Genomic DNA, 19,401 nt, shown 5'->3' with positions numbered 1-19,401 from the left:
TGTCCTGATTCAACATGACTTCCCTTATCACCTGATCTTCATATATTGGCTTGTTTTCAAGTATGTCATCTATACAAGGCTGTAGCAGTGCAGCCTTACAGAATGCTATATTGTCCTGTAGAGATTGCAGCTATTGCTCATATATTAATGTGGCCTATTCCATGGTACTGATTAGCTGAATGGTTAAGACATCCTTAATCAATTGGGAAATGCTTGTAGTTCACAGTGTTGAGACCAGTGTCATAAAATCCATATTCACAGCTCTTGTGGCCTTATCCCAACAATAGCAAACTTCCTTTGTTACCATTATCCATTATAGAATCCCCTTCAAAAGTTCATACAGTCAGTGGCCTTCTGTTGCTTTAGCACTATTTACCGCAAAAAAGTTGCAATTCTCTTGTGGTCTCCTTAGAATGAGAGCAACATTAAAAACCTGGGGAAAAGACAGGGATTCCTGATTCCCATATTTGATAGTTATTATGACTCAGGAAAGTCAAATATCCTCTATAATCACCAGTTTCACCAAATACTCTTTCAATCAAACTCTAACCTGGCTTTTATTCCTGTTAGATTCGTATGGTCAAAAATTGGGGGAGGGGTTTTTGAACACATTAGATCAGGAAGCAATAATCTGCAGTCCCAGTGGGAGGTTTGAATAGTCATCTAGGGATAGAGCTTTCACTGACCCGGATGGCCCAGGCTAGCCTAGTCTTGTCAGATCTTGAAAGCTAAGCAGGATCGGTCCTGACCAGAAATTGGATGAGAGAAATCCAAAGAATATCAGGGTCATGATGAGGAGGCAGGGGATGGCAAATCACCTCTGAATGTGTCTTGCCTTGAAAACCCATCCCTGAAGCAAATATAAGAGTTTGAATTAGGAGAAGCTAATGGCAAGGAGCCTGTATCCCTCCATTTAACTCAACCAAGTTCTCTTCTCCATCCACCAGCCATTCATAAACAGCTTGAGGGAAGTATATGTGGAATGTGCTTCTATCATGTTTTGGGTGAGAGTAAGAGAATTGATCTCCACTATCTCCATCAAGGACAGTGGGAGAGATTCTTGCTTGCATTTTCAATCTTTGCACCCTTTTCATTCTGAATGTATGGAAGATGTAGGCATATGATTTCTATAACAGTGTTCAATGAGAGAAATGTTCTTTCTCTCTTTCTATAGTTCATAACCCTGTAATAAAAATATGCCAGAGAGGGAGGGAGGGATTACTAAAAGATCACACAATGTGTTTTAATCTAGCCTCATACTTTCATGTCGAAGCCCTGTATGCTAATCACTGTGGCACGTTAGCCCAACTAGTGTTGAACTTTATCTTCTAAACGTGTGGTTGATAATTTCATTGTGTGACTTACAGCTCACTGTATGTGTCTTCCAGGACTTTGACATTTCACCTACAGTTTAACTTTGCCACTATGATATTTTGATAAAAAGGACAGTGCCATAGATCTTAAGGAAATAACATGACTCTCTTGTATGATTCCTGTTCATTTCAAAAGGGTTTTTGCAGGCAAAGTTACTGGATGGAAAGTTCTGCTCATTGACTATACAAATTCAACTGCTACCCAATATAAGGTATGGGAAGACTGGAATGGAATCCCATCAAGCTTTGGTAAATAATACATAGGCATTAAAGACACTACCATCCATTCATATATCATTGTACATTCTTTAGCTGTTTCAACAAGACACAAAGAATACAATGTCCAGTTAACACAGCTTGGTAAGATCTTGAGAGGTATCAAACATAAGGTCTGACACACAATCTCAATAGGACTTTTTATTGATCCTCAAAATGGTTGGAATATGCAAGATCTGTAGTGGACATGATTCAGAAACTTATGAAGAATGTCCTGCAGGGGGCATCTGAGGAGATGCATATATAGCATAGTTTAGGAACGTCTTGATAATATTTTTCAAATAATCTCATCCTTGATCCTGACTGGCTCTTTGGAGACTTCCTGTTCCTTTGAGCAGGATTCTTTCTTCTCGACTCTTTGTGTACATAGCCGTTTGTTTCGCTTCTTAATAAAACTGTCTTATTCTTTTAAGCAATCTGTATGTGTCTTCTGTAACACTAGCTTTGCACCTTTGCATATTCAAACTCAGTCAACAAGGTTCTGAATCCAGCAAGAGTATTCAGGCTGCAAAATAAGAGATCATTTTTGATAGGCAAAGAAGAAGAAAGAAACAGAAAATGTCAAGTTTCCTTCAACATTCAGCATAACTACCTACTGGATAGACTTACTGAAGGCAACTACCTGATCTGGAAGGACAGGATGAAGTGCCAGTTGCTAGAGATGAGACTGTGGCATGCCATTAGAGACCTCCCAACCAGGAGATGACTGGCAGGCGAGACAAAGGACCTGGGTTTCTCACAACAAAAGGCCAAGAGGGACATAATTAAGGGGCTGACTGATAGAGATGTTCTCAGAGTTATTCAAATGGAAATGGATAATGCAGTATGGTGTAAATTGGAGAGGCTGTATGTTAATTTGTCTCTGAAAAGCCAACTTTGTTTGCAAAAGAGACTCTTTAACATTAAAATGTCAGGGAAAGGGAACGTGCATGACCGCTTACACCAGATAATAAGTCTAATAATTGGAGGTGTGGCAGGGGGGAAGGAGCTGAGGCCCAGTGTGGGGAGGGGTAATGGGGGTGGGGGGAGAGGGTGGGCAGGGTTTTATTGTTTTTTATGTTGACTGTTGTGATCTGCCATAAGCCAGCTGTACTGAGAGGAGGCCTGGAAATAATGTTTTAGATTTTGAGGAGGCTCAGAAATTATGTCAGCTGGTTACACCTCTCTGCCATGCCCCTGGAAGTGATACATCAATGGAAGTGACATCACAATCCACATTGGTAGGCAGGCTCAAGGAGGATTGAGGGGGAAGGGAGAGAGAGAAGGTAGTTTAAGGTGGGAGTAGGCATACAGGCTTCCCTTCCACCCAGGTTCAGAGACTGTAAGAGAACTTACACATGCTTGGGAAAGAGAGAGGGAGAGCAATGGAAATAGCTGATTCCCTAGCTTGTGACTGAGTTCATTAAGGAAGGAGGAAAAAGGCTGCAGACCCTCTCTGGAACTCCAATGGATCCCTGGGGGTCCCTGAACCTCTGGTTGGGAATCGCTGGTCTAACTGAACAATTCTAAAGCATCAGCAAAGAAATATTTGAACAGGATCTAGTTGCGTTGGTTTGCCAAAGACTGATGAAAATACTGTGTCCCAGGCGGAAGCTAAAGTCACTGTCTCTCACTGAAGTAACAAATCAGCTTGAAGAAGCATATAGGCATCAACAGCTTGAGGACTTTGATAATAAAACTGGGCCAAATGTTGAATAAATGGCTCTGAATATTAGGAGTAAAAATAACTTGATTTGCCATTTATATGGAAAGCAAAGGTACTTTTTAAAAGTCTGTAATGCTTCTAAGCAGAGGAATGCCTTTCCAAAAAAGACAAAAAGGGAGAATCCTAAACAGCCACTCTTAAAGAAGTGTTTTGTATTGACCCAAAGTGTGACCAAAAGTAAGACATGATATTTGGACAGTACATGTATAAAAGACATGTTCGCACATGTGTGAATAGAAAGAAACCACATGTGGCAGATAGAAGGACTGTGGTTGTAGAAGGGGTGTAAAATGTAAGCTTCCAAATGGACAAACTAGAGATGTTGTCATTGAAAATATATCTTTAATTCTGAATATTTCTCCTTTCTCCTGAGAATCACAGGACTCAAAGTTTGGAGACAACCTTGAGTTGTCTCCAACAATAAAAACAACAGGATAAAATACATCAAAACAATGTTAAAAAACAACTCGGGAACATGTTATGACCCATTTGTACAGGCTCAGGCTCCTCTAGAATAGCTCTAGTTTACAGCATGGAGAGGAGAATATGGCCCAGCAACTTCTGCTGTTCCACAAGCATGGGACAGCCACCGAAGAAGGACAATCTTTGATGGTAAAAGAATGTATCCTAGACAGAGGAAGTACTGTCCTCAGATATTGTTGTGAAGAGCAAACTTGCCACATGAATACGAAAAGAGTAATGGTTCAAGATCATCTGGGGAACTCCATGGCTAAGTGGGATTTAAATTTCTGTCTCCCTGATCTCAGTCAGCAGCTTAGTCACCATGTCTTGCGGGCTCTCACTTTTTTATGACATCGTTTGAAGAAAAGATGTACATAAGGACTCCTGTAGTACTTATTGTGAGTGCAAACTCCAGTTCTTCATAGTAAATGCCAATAAGCATATTAGCACAGTATAATGGCTACCGGGTGAACTTTCTAGGTCCCGTCTATTTTTTTTTCATTACTTGATGTCTCTCTCATCCACTTTAGTTCTGTCAGAGCAAATTGCTGAGTTAGTGAGAATGTCCTGGCATCGAAAGTAATGAACATGTGAAGATTAAAATATTCAGGGGTATGGTTTAAACTCTCCTGCCAAATGGAATGATGCAGAGCTGGAAAAATAATTCAGATCTCTATAAATCAAACCAAGTTGCTTGCTTTGTGTGAAGAACGGGCTTTTAAAATAAAATCACAAGAAAATATTTCTTTGTAAGCATATATTTTTTTCTTAATTTGCTACTTTCCCTCCTGAATTCTTTTAACACTGATCCACAAGAGAGAGGGTGATCTTGGGCAGAGAAAGAAGACTTTTCTCTCTCACCCATCTGGGAGGTCTTCAGACCTTCCTGATAAGGAGGCCCTGGGAAAAATTGATTTGACATGTAGTGTCAAGTTGCCTGAGAGTCACTAGAACTACTAAAATAATGAGTTCAAGACAAGAAGAATGCATTTGATTCCTTTTCCTTTTGGTCTGGATGCCATCACAGAGATATGTTTTGGGCTCAGGAAATGAACAATAACAAACCATTTTCATGGATGCATCATCATCATCATCATCATCAATAATAATCATAATCACAATGACAATAATAATAGATGCTTTAGACTGATCCTGCATTGAGCAGGGGGCTGGACTGGATGGCCTATATGCCTCCCTTCATCCCCAGAAAATCTCTATGACCATTTCATAATGGGACTGAAGTACCATAGAAAGCAGGCTAGTCAAAACAATCATACTCAGAGGGCTGAAAGAGCTTGCTCCTTTCCCCTACTCCTCCCTCTGTCACATCTTGAACAGTTGTTCAAAGGGCAATTTCTTACTTTATCTCCAGTTTGACCACTTTGTCAAGGAAGCAGAAAAGGAGACCATAACTAGTACATAAAGGAAAGCTTGTGAACACAACAGGGGAAAGGAAAGGGGTGTAAGGCCAGCTTCCAAGCACCCTTAAATACTGTGCAAAAAGAACGGGATGAATTAGAGAAGATCTCAGTTCTGTCAGTTTTGTCACTCATCACACAACAGAATGTTTCCAAATCCATTACACTGAAGACCAATCAATTTGCCTTGATTGTCGAAAGTGGGAAGGATTTTGGAGGGACTGCTAAGACTTCAGGATGCTGGAGAATAATGCCCTGCTAATTTAGAGTGGTGCAAGTGAATGAAGCAATTTATCAGATTCACTAATGAGGCTAAATAAAAAGTTTAAAGCCCTCTGAATTTTGAGAAGGCAAAAAAAAAAATGCTCAGAAAAGCCAACAAGCCTTTTGAGCAATATAATTAAACTAGCAAGGAAGCCCATTGCAACCAGTAAAATAATGGGTGTTAGGGCCCAGGGGACATCAGCAGGCACAGATCTCCCTCTCTCTCTTTCTGTCTCTCCTTCTCCCTCTCACAGCAGGAGCCATAGCAGGTAATCAGGGCTCACTTGTAACAGGGAATCATGGTTCATTTGTGGTTTGGCAGGGCTCTCTGTGTCTCTCTGTGTCTCTCTTTCATGTGCTGGCTCTGGCAGTGAGGCGCCTGAGAGGAACGTGTCTAGCATCCAGGGAAGGAGGGCAGGAGCTGTAGGGGCAGGGCCCAACCAGGGTGCAGCGAGCATTGCTGGCTGCACCCTGATCAGCCCTATTCCAACTTGGACAGCCGGACACGTTCCACCCCCCCCCCAGCTGTTTCACAAATATTAAGAGGAACAATGGATAAGGATATAAATATAACTCAAGAGTCCATTTGGCTCTGGCCAGCCAGAAAATACTCTTCACTGTTAATGACTGAATCCAATCCATTCTTGCTTGTGAAAATCTTGATTGGCATGTATAGGTATTGTTGTTTTTTAAGCCATTAAAAATAGGACAGTGACCAAGCTGGGAAAACAAGTGGAGATGTATTTTGCAATAAGGGACACTTGAGAGATAGAAATATAGATCGTCTTCTTATGTTTGCACACAAAAGCTTATGAAAGCTTCCACATCCTTCAGATAACTGTGTTGATGAGCATGGGGAACAAATAAGCTGTTGGATCAGATATTGACCCTGTGTCAGAGCAGCATTCTGTTTCCTTTCTCAGGCCAAGGATTTATATGTTGAACATGGCACCTCTAAACTTGGGTGTAGAGAGGTCTCAAGTAGAAGCCGCTAATTAAAGTGTCGGGTCACTGACCCTGGAAATATAGCCATGCCATCTCATGACCATTAACACCAGCTGCCCATTTATGCTTCTTGGTCAGCTTTGCTTTCTGCAGTCGTTTGCTCTACAGTTTGAACCTAAGATTCACTAATGAATCAGTGATCCAATTTAGACCCAAACTTCAGTAAGAAGATTCGTTTTGTCAGACTAAATCTTTAAATTCCCTAATAAAGTGCATGAAATACTACCTAGGCCTGCTATTTAGATCAATGCTATTCTTCTTTGGAATTCGGAACAGGGAAATAAAAACTAGAGGATAGTGCTCGTTATTTTGAGTAGGTCTGCAGAGTCCACAGTGTTCAGAGTTGTTTTTAAATTAAAACAAAAGATACATTTACATAATGTAGAAAACTTTTGTTACCCACTTTCAGGATGTGGTTACTCATTTACCTTCATCCTGGTTGCTATACAAGTGTTCCATCAAACCTTCAAATATCATTGCTAAACGTTAGGGTGGTCTGTAATACAAGAGCAACCATCCAGGATTTAAACATGGAAGAGAGACCTAGCCCCACTGCATCACCAGTACCTGGACAGATGAGATGGTTGCTGATACCTTGTCTTACTTTTGGTCCCCATAAGATTCTTCATGCAACGTCAGGCTAGGGAGGTGATGCTGCCCTAAGTGTGTTAGACTCAAGTGTTTGTACTCAGTTTTGGGTGCTAGGGACAAAAAGAATATTCAATTAGTGTCCATTCGGCCCTGCTTTCCAACAGTCTATGTCCAAAGTTATGGGAGTGTGCATGGTTCAGGTTCTGTAGCCCTACAGCCTGCTCATCTTGCAGGATTCCAGTATCCACATCAGAGCCTGCTTACCTAGGACAGCTCATTTGTTGCCTTGCTATTCAAGGAAGTGCCCCCTAAATATCACACATACGGAACAGAGCTCAGACTCTATTGGGTCTTCTCTCCTATGTCTGGAATAGTGATCTTGGAGTGGGATTACCTCTATGGTTTCCATGTCATAGACCGATCAATATCTGGCTATACTTAAGCAGGTATGGACATTGTATGTCTCAACAAGGCAGATCTATTCTTGGAGAATGGTGGCTGTGAATGGTTTCCAGATGGATTGGAAAAGGGCTGCTGAGAGCCACCATGGGCTCTGAGACAAAGATTCCATCTGCCTCCACCCCCAAGAATCTGATACATATAAAATATCATAACAAAACAAACAAGTCATTTGGTTTCCTGTTACCATGAAACTAGTAATAAAAGAATTATTTCTTTATATTCCAACTTTCTTGCAGGTGGGGACACAAAGCAGTTTGCATCATTCTTTTCTCCTCCATATGATCCACACAACATCCCTGTGAGGTAGGTTACGCTGAGAGTGTGTGACTGGCCCAAGATCATCAAGCAAGCTTCCATTGCAGAATGCGAATCTGAACCTGGGTTTTCTAAATCCTAGTCTGACCCATTAACCATTACACCATACTGGGAGGCATAACTCATCAATAAACATTATAAAGTTGAACTTGTGTGCAGCTCACTTACTCCCTATCTGATTGGTCCTGAGGTTTGCTGCCAATAGAGAGACACCACCCCGCCAATGAGGGCCAATCAGTTTAAATTCCATGCAGACAACTCAATCCCTACCTGATTGACCCTCCCTGGGAGTGTGGAGCCAATAGGGAAAGAACACTTTGTCAATGCAGGCCAATCAGTTAAAATTGCACTCTTCCACTAAGGGCCAATCAGTTCAAATTGCACTGTCAATTAGGGCCAAGCAGTGCAAATTGCACTCTGTCATTGAGTGCCAATCAATTTAAATTTGCCAATGAAGAACAATTAGTTTAAATTGTTGTATGCAGACAATGCACTCCCTACCTGATTGGTCCACCCTGGAAGTGTGCCACAAATAGGGAGAGAACACTCTCCTAATGAGGGCCATTCATGGGGTTATCTGTCCTCTTCCTGTGCAGAAGAGGTGTTGGCCACTCTGAAAGGACCTGCTGCTGATATGTTGCTCCATTCTCAGCCTTTTCCTTTGCCTCATGTTTCAGCTCTCTGCCAGCAGGAAGCACAGATGAGTTGAAATTCAGCCAGAGAGAATCAGTATTTCAAAAACAGAATGCCAAAGGACAGACAGAATACAATTAATGTCTTAACTCAGTCCAGTGAGTCAAGGATTCCTTCAGGCAGTCCAAGTGCATCAACAAAAGCAGCAGGTCACATGTTGTGTCCACAATCTAGGCATCCCAGCCTCAAGTTAATGTAGGCGGTCAGCAGCTTCTGAGTCCTCTCTCTGTTACAACTCAGGCTTCTGGAGTAAGCAACTGTCTTGCTAACATGGTGTGGTGTCTTTTAGATTGCCACTCAAGTGAGCCAGGTGGACTGACAAGGCAGGGAGCTGCAGCTAGAGCATGGGCAGAGGGATGAGAAGCTCTTGCAAAAACTTTGGAATCTAAGCCCTGTTTTGTCTGCATCTCCATTTGCTGCTACTGGTAAGACGTCTCTGCCTGTTGAACATCTGGCTGGGCTAAGCTCTCATCCAGATGAGGGTCAGGTAAAGCTAGGAGCTCCTAGAAAGGCTTTTCCTCCAAAGAGTCATTCCTAACAGGCCCTCCCCATGGCTCTGTAGCTGACCATGAGAGCACTCTTTGCTTTCCCCTACCCTCCCTCTCCTTAGAGGGGCTGATGAGATCCAACAGCCTTCCCCACCCAGGCTAGCCCTTGGGAGATGTGGGGGTGGGAAGGAGACAGCCCACCCCCATGGTCTTCCTGGATCAGCCTGGCCTTTGAGAGAGGTGGGGGTGGGTGAGAAAGAGGCAGCCCCCCCCCCATGGCCTTGCCCACCCAGCCTGGCCTTTGGGAGATGTGGAGGAAGGGGCTGGGAGGAGTCAGCCCTGCTGTGGCCTCCCCTGCCTGGCCCAGTCTTTGGGAAATGTTGGGGCAACCTCCCCCTCCCCACAGCCTTTCTGGCCTGGCCTTTGGAAGATGTAGGGGGTGGGAAGGTGGAAGCCCACTCCTCCATAGCCTGCCCAGCTGGCCTTTGGAAGATGTGCGTTTGGATGGGAAGGTGGGGACAGTGGTGACATATATAGATACTGTTGTAGGAGGACCAAGAGGACAGCTGCCACTCCAAAGCAGCTGTTTTCTTCAGGAGAACAGATGCCTTCCCTCCTCCCTTTGCTCTGGTCTTTCTCTCTCTTTCTCTTTCATCTTCCTGAAAGTTTCCATGCTCCCATCTGGTATATGCCAACCCACATGGCTGCAAATGGAGGTGGAGTCAGGAATCAACCTCAGCTCTTGAGATTAGAGTCCGCTACTCTTCAACCACTTCACCACACTGGATCTCAAGATTGAGTGGGGAGCAGGGGGTGGAGGGCCAGAACCCAGGAAGGCTGCAGTGCAGGTGTATGTGCTAGGGCACAACGGGTTTTTATCCTAGTTAGAGAATAAAGCTAGGAAACTCAAAAGTGGCCAACAGCTTTGGGAAGCCTGAGGAAGAGTTCCATGGCCAAAACTGAAAAGGCAGGGAAAATCCTTGGGTAGGTGAGACAGACTGTCACCACACTCTGCTATTCACAACTGAAGCTAAGTCATAACTCTGAAAATAATGTTACATGTTGAAAACTACCCACTAACCCCAGAACAGTGATGAAAGTTACAGTGCCAGAAATAAAGGGTAGAACACCCTGAATCAGGTTATCTTCATGGCAGACAACCTATAATAAGAGAGCGTTAAGCAACCTGTCATGTGTCTCTAAGATGCAACCCCCTGACCCACCATGGAAGGTTGCTGTGGGATTTGCTCTCAGCCAGACCTATTTCCCAAGGCTGTTGTAAGGGTAAAATAGAAGAACAAGGCAGCTTTGGTTCACCATTGAGGAGAAAAACCAGGTAAGCCATTTGTTATAAATCTATTTTGAAGCTATTAAAAAGATTACATCATTTGTCATCTAGCAAAGTAGCCTTTGCAAAGGGCTTAGATCTTCCACCAGTCCGATAATGATTAACAACCCAGTGCCTGAACTGGGAGTTGTAACTTCTGTTCCACATCTATAACCCTAGAAACAGATTAATGTTCCTTTACCATGCATGCAGAGGGTGGTGGAGGAGGGAAGCATCCTTTGACCACTTTGTTAGATCATGGGGAAATATTAACTCTTTCCCCGCTTCTGTTCATAATATTAACAAAATTCTTCTACAGTACTTTTCTTAAGTACATTGTGTTGCTAAATTGGATAGGAATGAGGAGGTCTTGAGATCAACAACTGAAAATAAAGGGGGCAGGGACATGGAAAAATATAAGGAGGAAGATAGAAATAAATGTGCAAAGTGTGGAAAAGAGCAAAATAAATTAAGGCCAACATTTACTTGGATTTTAGTAAAGCTTTTGACAAGGTTCCCCATGATGTTCTGATGGATAAGTTGAAGGACTGCAATCTGGATTTTCAGATCGTTAGGTGGATAGGGAATTGGTTAGAGAACCGCACTCAAAGAGTTGTTGTCAATGGTGTTTCATCAGACTGGAGAGAGGTGAGTAGCGGGGTACCTCAGGGTTCGGTGCTTGGCCCGGTACTTTTTAACATATTTATTAATGATCTAGATGAGGGGGTGGAGGGACTACTCATCAAGTTTGCAGATGACACCAAATTGGGAGGACTGGCAAATACTCCGGAAGATAGAGACAGAGTTCAACGAGATCTGAACACAATGGAAAAATGGGCAAATGAGAACAAGATGCAATTTAATAAAGATAAGTGTAAAGTTCTGCATCTGGGTCAGAAAAATGAAAAGCATGCCTACTGGATGGGGGATACGCTTCTAGGTAGCACTGTGTGTGAACGAGACCTTGGGGTACTTGTGGATTGTAAACTAAACATGAGCAGGCAGTGTGATGCAGCGGTAAAAAAGGCAAATGCCATTTTGGGCTGTATCAACAGAGGCATCACATCAAAATCACAAGATGTCATAGTCCCATTGTATACGGCACTGGTCAGACCACACCTGGAGTACTGTGTGCAGTTCTGGAGGCCTCACTTCAAGAAGGACATCGATAAAATTGAAAGGGTACAGAGGAGAGCGACGAAGATGATCTGGGGCCAAGGGACCAAGCCCTATGAAGATAGGTTGAGGGACTTGGGAATGTTCAGCCTGGAGAAAAGGAGGTTGAGAGGGGACATGATAGCCCTCTTTAAGTATTTGAAAGGTTGTCACTTGGAGGAGGGCAGGATGCTGTTTCTGCTGGCTGCAGAGGAAAGGACACGCAGTAATGGGTTTAAACTTCAAGTACAACGATATAGGCTAGATATCAGGAAAAAGTTTTTCTCAGTCAGAGTAGTTCAGCAGTGGAATAGGCTGCCTAAGGAGGTGGTGAGCTCCCCCTCACTGGCAGTCTTCAAGCAAAGGTTGGATACACACTTTTCTTGGATGCTTTAGGATGCTTAGGGCTAATCCTGCGTTGAGCAGGGGGTTGGACTAGATGGCCTGTATGGCCCCTTCCAACTCTATGATTCTATGATTCTATGATTCTAAGGAAAAGAGAAGGGAAAGTTGTTTTATCTTGCTGCAGCATCCTAACTACTGTTTTGCAATGTCTGTTTGAGCTGGGTGCAAGGAAAAGAAGAGAGAAAAGCTAGACGATTGTAAAAATGTCCTTGGTTTACAGTTAGTGAAACAGCCATCCATTGGGGTTGCTTCTCTCACCCCATGTCTGCATGAGTTGATGAGTTTAGAATGATCTGTGAAACAGAAGAGCAGATGGATTGTTTTTATACCCCACTTTCTACTACCCAAAGGAGAACCAAAGTGGCTTACAAAGACCTTTCCCTCTCTCCACAACAGATACCTTTTGAAGTAGGTGGGGTTGAAAGAGCTCTCAAAGAAATGCTCTGCAAAAACAGTGACTAGCCCAAGATCATCCAGCATATGGAGGAGTGAGGAATCAAACCAGGGCCAAGTCTGCACACAACAGATAATGCACTTTCAATGCACTTTAGAAGTAGATTTTCCTGTTCTGCACGGTAAAATCCAATGTGCCAAAGCACATTGAACGTGCATTATCCTATTTGTGCAGAATGGGCCCCGGTTCTTCATATTACAGTCCACTGCTGTTTAATTACCACACTATACTGACTTTCTGTTAGCCAAGTTTGTTTTGGTCTTGGATAAATGGAAATCTAGCCAATAGCAAAATGCCCTTTACTGTGCTCAGCCTTCCCTGGGCTCCTACTAGCTGAATCCAGAACTGCATTAAAAATAAATGGAAAGATGTTAGGCTGGATGCTCTATGACACTGGCTTCACGGGCCCTCCAGCTGACTTGGCTCCTCCAAATATTGTCTACCCCCCCCCTGTCAGCAACCTTGTATTGGGGCGGGACTTACTACAGAAAGGTCACCTCTACAGAATCAGACAAAGGTTGATGGCCCTGTGGCCCTTTCTGAAACCAGTTTGTTCTAGGGAAACAATGTGATTAGCTTAATCTAATTGTTCCCATTTTCCCCACAGGCCTTTAGTGTACAGCATCCTTTCTCAGTTTTTTTTACCATTGAGAAACCCCTGAAACTCTCTTCAGGCTTCAAGAAAACCCAGAAGTGGCAAAACCAGGCAGAATATGGCTGAGAAGCATAGCTGCATACACGTCCACCCAGGGCCCCTCCTCTTCGCACCCCTCCAGGCCCATCATCAGCCATTGGGGAGAGGGTTGATATGATCATTTGTGGTCAGATCACCTGATAAATGTTTAACAATTTTAAAAATATGTAAAAAAAAACTAACTCCCACCCATTCAGGAAACCCTTCCAGGACAGTCAAGAAACCCCAGGGTTTTACAAAGCCCTGGTTGAGAAAGCTTGTACAGTTTGGAGGCTATACCTAGGAAGCTGATAACTGTACTTGTTTATCACAACTATTCTAGATGTTCTCTCCTCCCATACCATTCTAATATAGTGCTTTGGTATACATGGGAGGTAGGGGGTATGAAGGTGCAGGACTAGCTAGCATTTAAGAAAACAGAGCAAAAGCGAAGAAAGTTTTGGCATGAAAACAACAATACAGGTAAGTGCTTATTTTAGCAACTACTCTGGAGTGCTTATATGGCAAAAAAAGTGTTTCTCTCCTATGATTGCTCAGGACTGACCAGGGGGACTGCATCAGGTGAAAAACCTGGTTGTGCAACAATTCCGTGGAGCCCTCAATGGACTGCTGTGACATGTTTGCCAGATGTTTTGAGGAGAAAACTGCACCTCTCAGTTCTGAATTGGTTTCATCTATTCATACAGCTACACAGAGGCCAGCAGAGCATTGAATGTTCCTCTTTGTGTACTGTCTCTTTAAGAAGTTATCCTGGTAGGCTGGGAAAGTGGGAAAGTAGGCTGGACTCAGTGCATCTCTCCTCAGTCTCCCTGTTAAACAGTCTGCAGGGGTGCAGGGCCTAATAAGAATCTGCAGAATCAGGTCAGGGCAACCCTGGCCTAGATCTTGAGAAAAAACTTTGCTAAGTATGGTTAGTCCTTATTCCAGTCTTTCTCAACCAGGGTTTCCTGAAACCCCGGGGTATCTTGATGGCCCTGGAAGGGTTTCCTGAATGGGTGTGAATTATTTTTAATATACTTTTACAAAATTATTAAATATTTATTGTGTGATATGAACATTTATGGTCATGTCAACCCACCTTCCAAAATGGCCAATGATGGGCCCAGAGGGGGTGTGAAGGGGAGGGACCCCATGTAGTCATGTACACAGCTGTGCTTCCCAACCATATTCTGCATGATTGCACCACTTCTGGGGGTTCTCGAAGCCTGAAGAATGTTTCAGGGGGTTCTCAATGGTAAAAATGGTTGCGAAAGGCTGCCTTAATCCAATAGCTAAGCTGCCTGTCCTACAATTACTGTTAACAAAGACACCTTCAGCCAGATGTTGTTTGCTCCACTACACAAAATATGGTGAGGAAGCTGGATCCCCCTGCTATGAAAATGGCCAGGAAGCTGTGGAATCAAGTCGGGATCAGATTAGCTTGTTCCTTGCCATTCACATTAGTGCTGATTCGCTACAGAAATGGCCACACTGGGCCCTGTAGAAGTATTTGGGGCAGAATTACTATCTTACTATCTACAAGCTAAGATTGAAGGGGCAAAACAAAATTGTCCAATTTTATTGTTTGTAGAACAAAAACTTTTGCTGTTGTTTGTTCTCTGGTGGCACCCACTGCATCAAGGACAAAAAACTTATGATGAATTGATTGCTCTGTTGAAAATACATTTTTGCCCAGCTCCATCTGTTACCCTGCAGAAGTTATGTTTGTTTAAAATGTGAAAATGCAGCAGAATACACTGGAGAATTTCATCACCTTTCTGAACATTTTGAATTTGGAGATCTTTGGGAAGACTTGTTTTAAAACTGGCTTGTCTGGGGAGTAAAGGATGAGTCCATCCAGTGGTACATCTTCTCTGAACAGAATCTGACTTTTGCTGCAGCCAGCAACAAGTATTAGCAGCCAAAGCTGCTTCATGAAATGTAAGAGAGGCACCCCCTACATTGTCCAACAAACCTGCTAATCAGATGAGGAGCCCACATCTACATCAATGGGATTACATAAATCAAGTTATGCATCTATATCAGGGATGGCCAAACTGGGCTCTCAAGATGTCCATGTATTACAGTTACCATGAGTCCTTGGCATCGTGGACTTTACCATAACTCCTACTTGTAGGTTGGAATGTTCCTTTTGCCCTGATATCAGAGATCAATAAAGAACTTGATCAGCACATCACACAAGGAGTTACAGCATGCTGGCAGGGGCGTATGGAAATGGAAGTCCATGGACATCTGGTGATCCTTTGTTTGGCCACCACTGAGGCATTAGGAGCAAACAAAGGTCCACCAGTAACTTTTCAAATGGACCCTTCCATAACACGTATTTGTTTGAAGGCTGGAATGGTCCTTTTGATCTGAGACCAAAAATTAATGAAGAACATGCTTGGCTCATCACACAAGGAGTTACAGAGCCAGCAACTCATGCAACCTGGACCATCCCTACTGTTCCTGTCTTGAAATCAAATGGCAACATCCATATTTGTGGGGATTACAAATGTACTGTAAATAAGGTACTCAAGTCAGACCCATATCCAGTGCCTGCCATAAACCATGTGACAACACGCCTATGAACACCACAAAACCCACTGCAAAACTGCCTCTCTGCTCTGCAGGCTGACAACCAACTCAAATAGCTGCAAGAAAGACGCTGCCCAGAAACTTGAATTCCCCCCCCACACACACACTCACGCACAAATGCAGAAAAACATCGACAACAACCATGAACAAGAAGCAAGCAGCATAACTCATAACACCCAACATACAAGCCAAACAACATTGGGGGTCACCAAACCAAAGAAACTACAACCCATGAAGAGAGTGATGACAGAGGAAGAAATAATAGCAGCAAAACAGCTGCGGGCAGACACTGACAGGGAACGCCGCAAAAACCGCTCAGCAGAAAACATGCAGGTGGATAATAAGCACCTTAAGGCACAAAGGCAAAAAAGGACACCTCTTGAAACAGAAAAGGAGGCTCGATGCATGTGTGCTGTACATGAGAAGGGAAAACAAATTATGACCCAAGAAACAAGACAAGAATGCCAGAAGTGAAAAGAGCAGCTCAACTTGAAAAGAGACACCTTGAAGCAGAAGAACAAACAAGGCTACGATATTAAAAATGCCAAACTAGACATACCGAGACAACGCTAAGGCCAATACAGAACACGGCTCTATATGTGACACATGACGCCACTCCCAAACAACACACATGTGGACACATGACTCTGCTTTGTGAATTCTGCTTGGCAAAATACTTCACTGGAGAGAAGCCTAGACATGGAAAGTTCACAAAGTGCTGTGAAACTTTTCTTGGATGCTTTAGGATGCTTTGGGCTGATCCTGCGTTGAGCAGGGGGTTGGACTAGATGGCCTGGATGGCCCCTTCCAACTCTGTGATTCTATGAAAAGGGCCAGTGACAGTACCAATAATATAAAGTGTTCCACTAATCAAAGCACTGATGACAGGACAACACCCACAATCCAAAAACTTCATGAACCATATCCATTCTATAAACAGTTCCCTGGCATTTGCCTCATTAGGTGCTCAAATGACACCACAACTGGGATATGGCCCGTATTGCTTCTGCATCAGTGGTGCCATCTACCACAGACAGGAGCACTGCATCCTGAGGATGGGCAGCAAAGAAATATGCTCAGCTATATATCCTAGACCCACAGGAGGCTACAGCTCAGGGCTTGAGCATGCAGAAAAACAAGTTGCAACAGTTTTCTACTGCACACATTGAGTGCATTCGTGGCTACGCACAATCCCTTTGCACAGGAATTCAAAATGCTTCATGATGTTGAGCAAGAACGCTTGCAGGAAGCACATCTTCACAACTCAGACATCCACGGTCACAATTGCCATCATACAAAACAGGGTACACGATCCATGGGGATACAATGCACCACACTCCAATGAAGTGGCAATTATATTTGAGAACAATGATGGAGAACCACCGCTCTTTTGCGATCTCATCATTCACTGTTGCCAAGGAACAGGAGAGAATGCCCAGCACACAGCGTGCATAAATATAGTGGGCCCAAACCTTGAGGCCATGTTTTATCCACTGCTTTATCCTTTTGGGGATCAAGCCTGGGGCACAGCAATGCCTCTCCACAAATGACCACAGACAGTAATGACTACCAACAACCAATTGACACAATCAAGAACAAGGGGCAGCCACATACAATATTACCAATACTGTTTATCCATCAGATGAGTTCAACCCATTCCTGGCAGCTGGGAAATGAAATCAGCAATATATTGTTGAGGCATATGTTAAAATGGAGGCAAACAGACTCAACTTCATATGCAACAACCAGACAAGCCTGTGGGTTGAGAGCTACAAAGGTCTCATGGATCACATCCAGAATGCACCAGACACCATGGACATGCTAGGAAAAGCATGGATTCTGCCATTTATTTTTCAGGGAAGCCCCAGGAACATGATCCAAAACTATCAGGATCCAATGGCCCTAGTGAGGCAATACTGGAAACCAGATTTATTCATCGCTATTACATGCAACCCTAAGTGGCCGGAAACAGCAGAAAACTTAAATGGGCAAGCAACAGAAAACAGGCCAGATACTGTGGCTAGAGTTTTCAAGATCAAACTCAAGGCACTACTGGAGGATTTAACAAAAAATAGTCTTTGGAACACCTCTAGGATACCCCTATGTCATAGGGTTTCAAAAAAAAAAAGGACTACCCGTTGCACACATACTACTGCTACTCAAGAAAGAAGACAAACCAACAACAGTAGGGCTGATAGACAAGATGGTGTCTGCAAAAATCCCAGACAGTGAGTAATGACCCACTTTGCATGAAGCTGTGACAAAACACATGGTATATAGCCCATGTGGAGAAACATCACCCGATGCTCCATGCATGAGAGAAGACACATGCACAAAACAATCCCCCAAATCCTATCAACAGACCATAGCTAACATCAATGGTTATCCACTCTACCAGAGAAGGGACCATAGAAGAACAGCAACAGTGAGAGGATCCACTGTAGATAATTAATATTTATTTATTTATTTGATTTATTTCCCCAGGGCTAGTGGTGGTTTAAAATTCATTAAAAACCCCAGTAAAATTCATGAAAAACCCCAGTAACAACCAGCACAGGAGCCAAAAACCACAGTACCAAAACACCACAGACAACCACACATCCATGGGGCAACATGTAGAAGGGAGTCCACATCTCTTGCCCTGGGAGGATTACCATCTTGCTAACATTTCCGCAAACATACTATCCAAACCCACATCTAGTGCCTGTTGTATTCATGGACACGGGCTTTACTGCTAGTGTAAGTACATAAAATAAAAATTAAGCTCTCTCATGTTGATTCAGCAAGATCTGTCTGTTTCAGAAGGTCTGATTGGCAGTGAGGGTCTTAGGCAGGCCAAGAACTTTTTCAGCACCTGTGATGCCTTGGCAGGAGGCACCAAGAACTGAACCTGGAGCACTTAAAGAATGCACTGTCCAGCTGAGGCACTGCTTCTTCCAAGTTGCAAATGTCAGATATCCAGTGATCCTTGTAGCCCAGACATACAGCCCATAGGTCAGAACCAGAACTGTTCTCTGGCCTGCAGGCAACTGGCCATTCCATTGATTGCCAGTTGATGGAGGCTGTGCATTATGTCCCTGTATACTGCCCCAGTGCTAATATGTAATGGGTGGTGGAAATGGGCACCAGGTGGTCCCTTGTAAGGGAATACTGCGGAAAGGTTCATATTTTGAGTGTGTTTGCATTTTGAGTAAAAATATTGAAAATTGGGTTTTTCTATGTCCTTTATAACGGCGGTATCTGGCAATACATTTTATGACACCCACATGGCCCGGCTTGACAAAGTGACATTTAAGTCAGATCTGGTCCTCATAACAAATGAGTTTGACACCTCTGTTTTAGCCATTTTTAGAAATTCTTTAAACATTTTGCAGGCAGGTAGATCAAGTAACGGACTAGCAGAGTCTAAACTTGTACAAAAGTGGATTGTAGTCACTTGGGATTCTCTATGCAAGTGTTCTCCATGTTTAAAGATTTCCTTTTATTTGCCACATAGAGCAACCTCAGGGGAAGCAGGTGAGAGTGTCATCTCCCTTCCCCCCCACCCCCACCCCACCCCCATATTAGCCTGGTGCTTGGGTAGTGAGCAATTATTCCTACACTTTTGGCACACAGTCTGAAATATGTCCTCTTTTTATCTTAAAAGCAATGATTCCAAGAGGGACATCATGCAACTTCCTCAGCAACAGCAGCTAATGAATGTAAATGAGCAAAGTCATTCTCCACTTGGCTGATAA

This window comes from Paroedura picta, chromosome 3 (assembly GCF_049243985.1).
Source record: "Paroedura picta isolate Pp20150507F chromosome 3, Ppicta_v3.0, whole genome shotgun sequence".
Lineage (NCBI taxonomy): Eukaryota > Metazoa > Chordata > Lepidosauria > Squamata > Gekkonidae > Paroedura > Paroedura picta.
The sequence above is the reverse complement of the archived record's forward strand: the minus strand, read 5'-3'. Positions refer to the sequence as shown.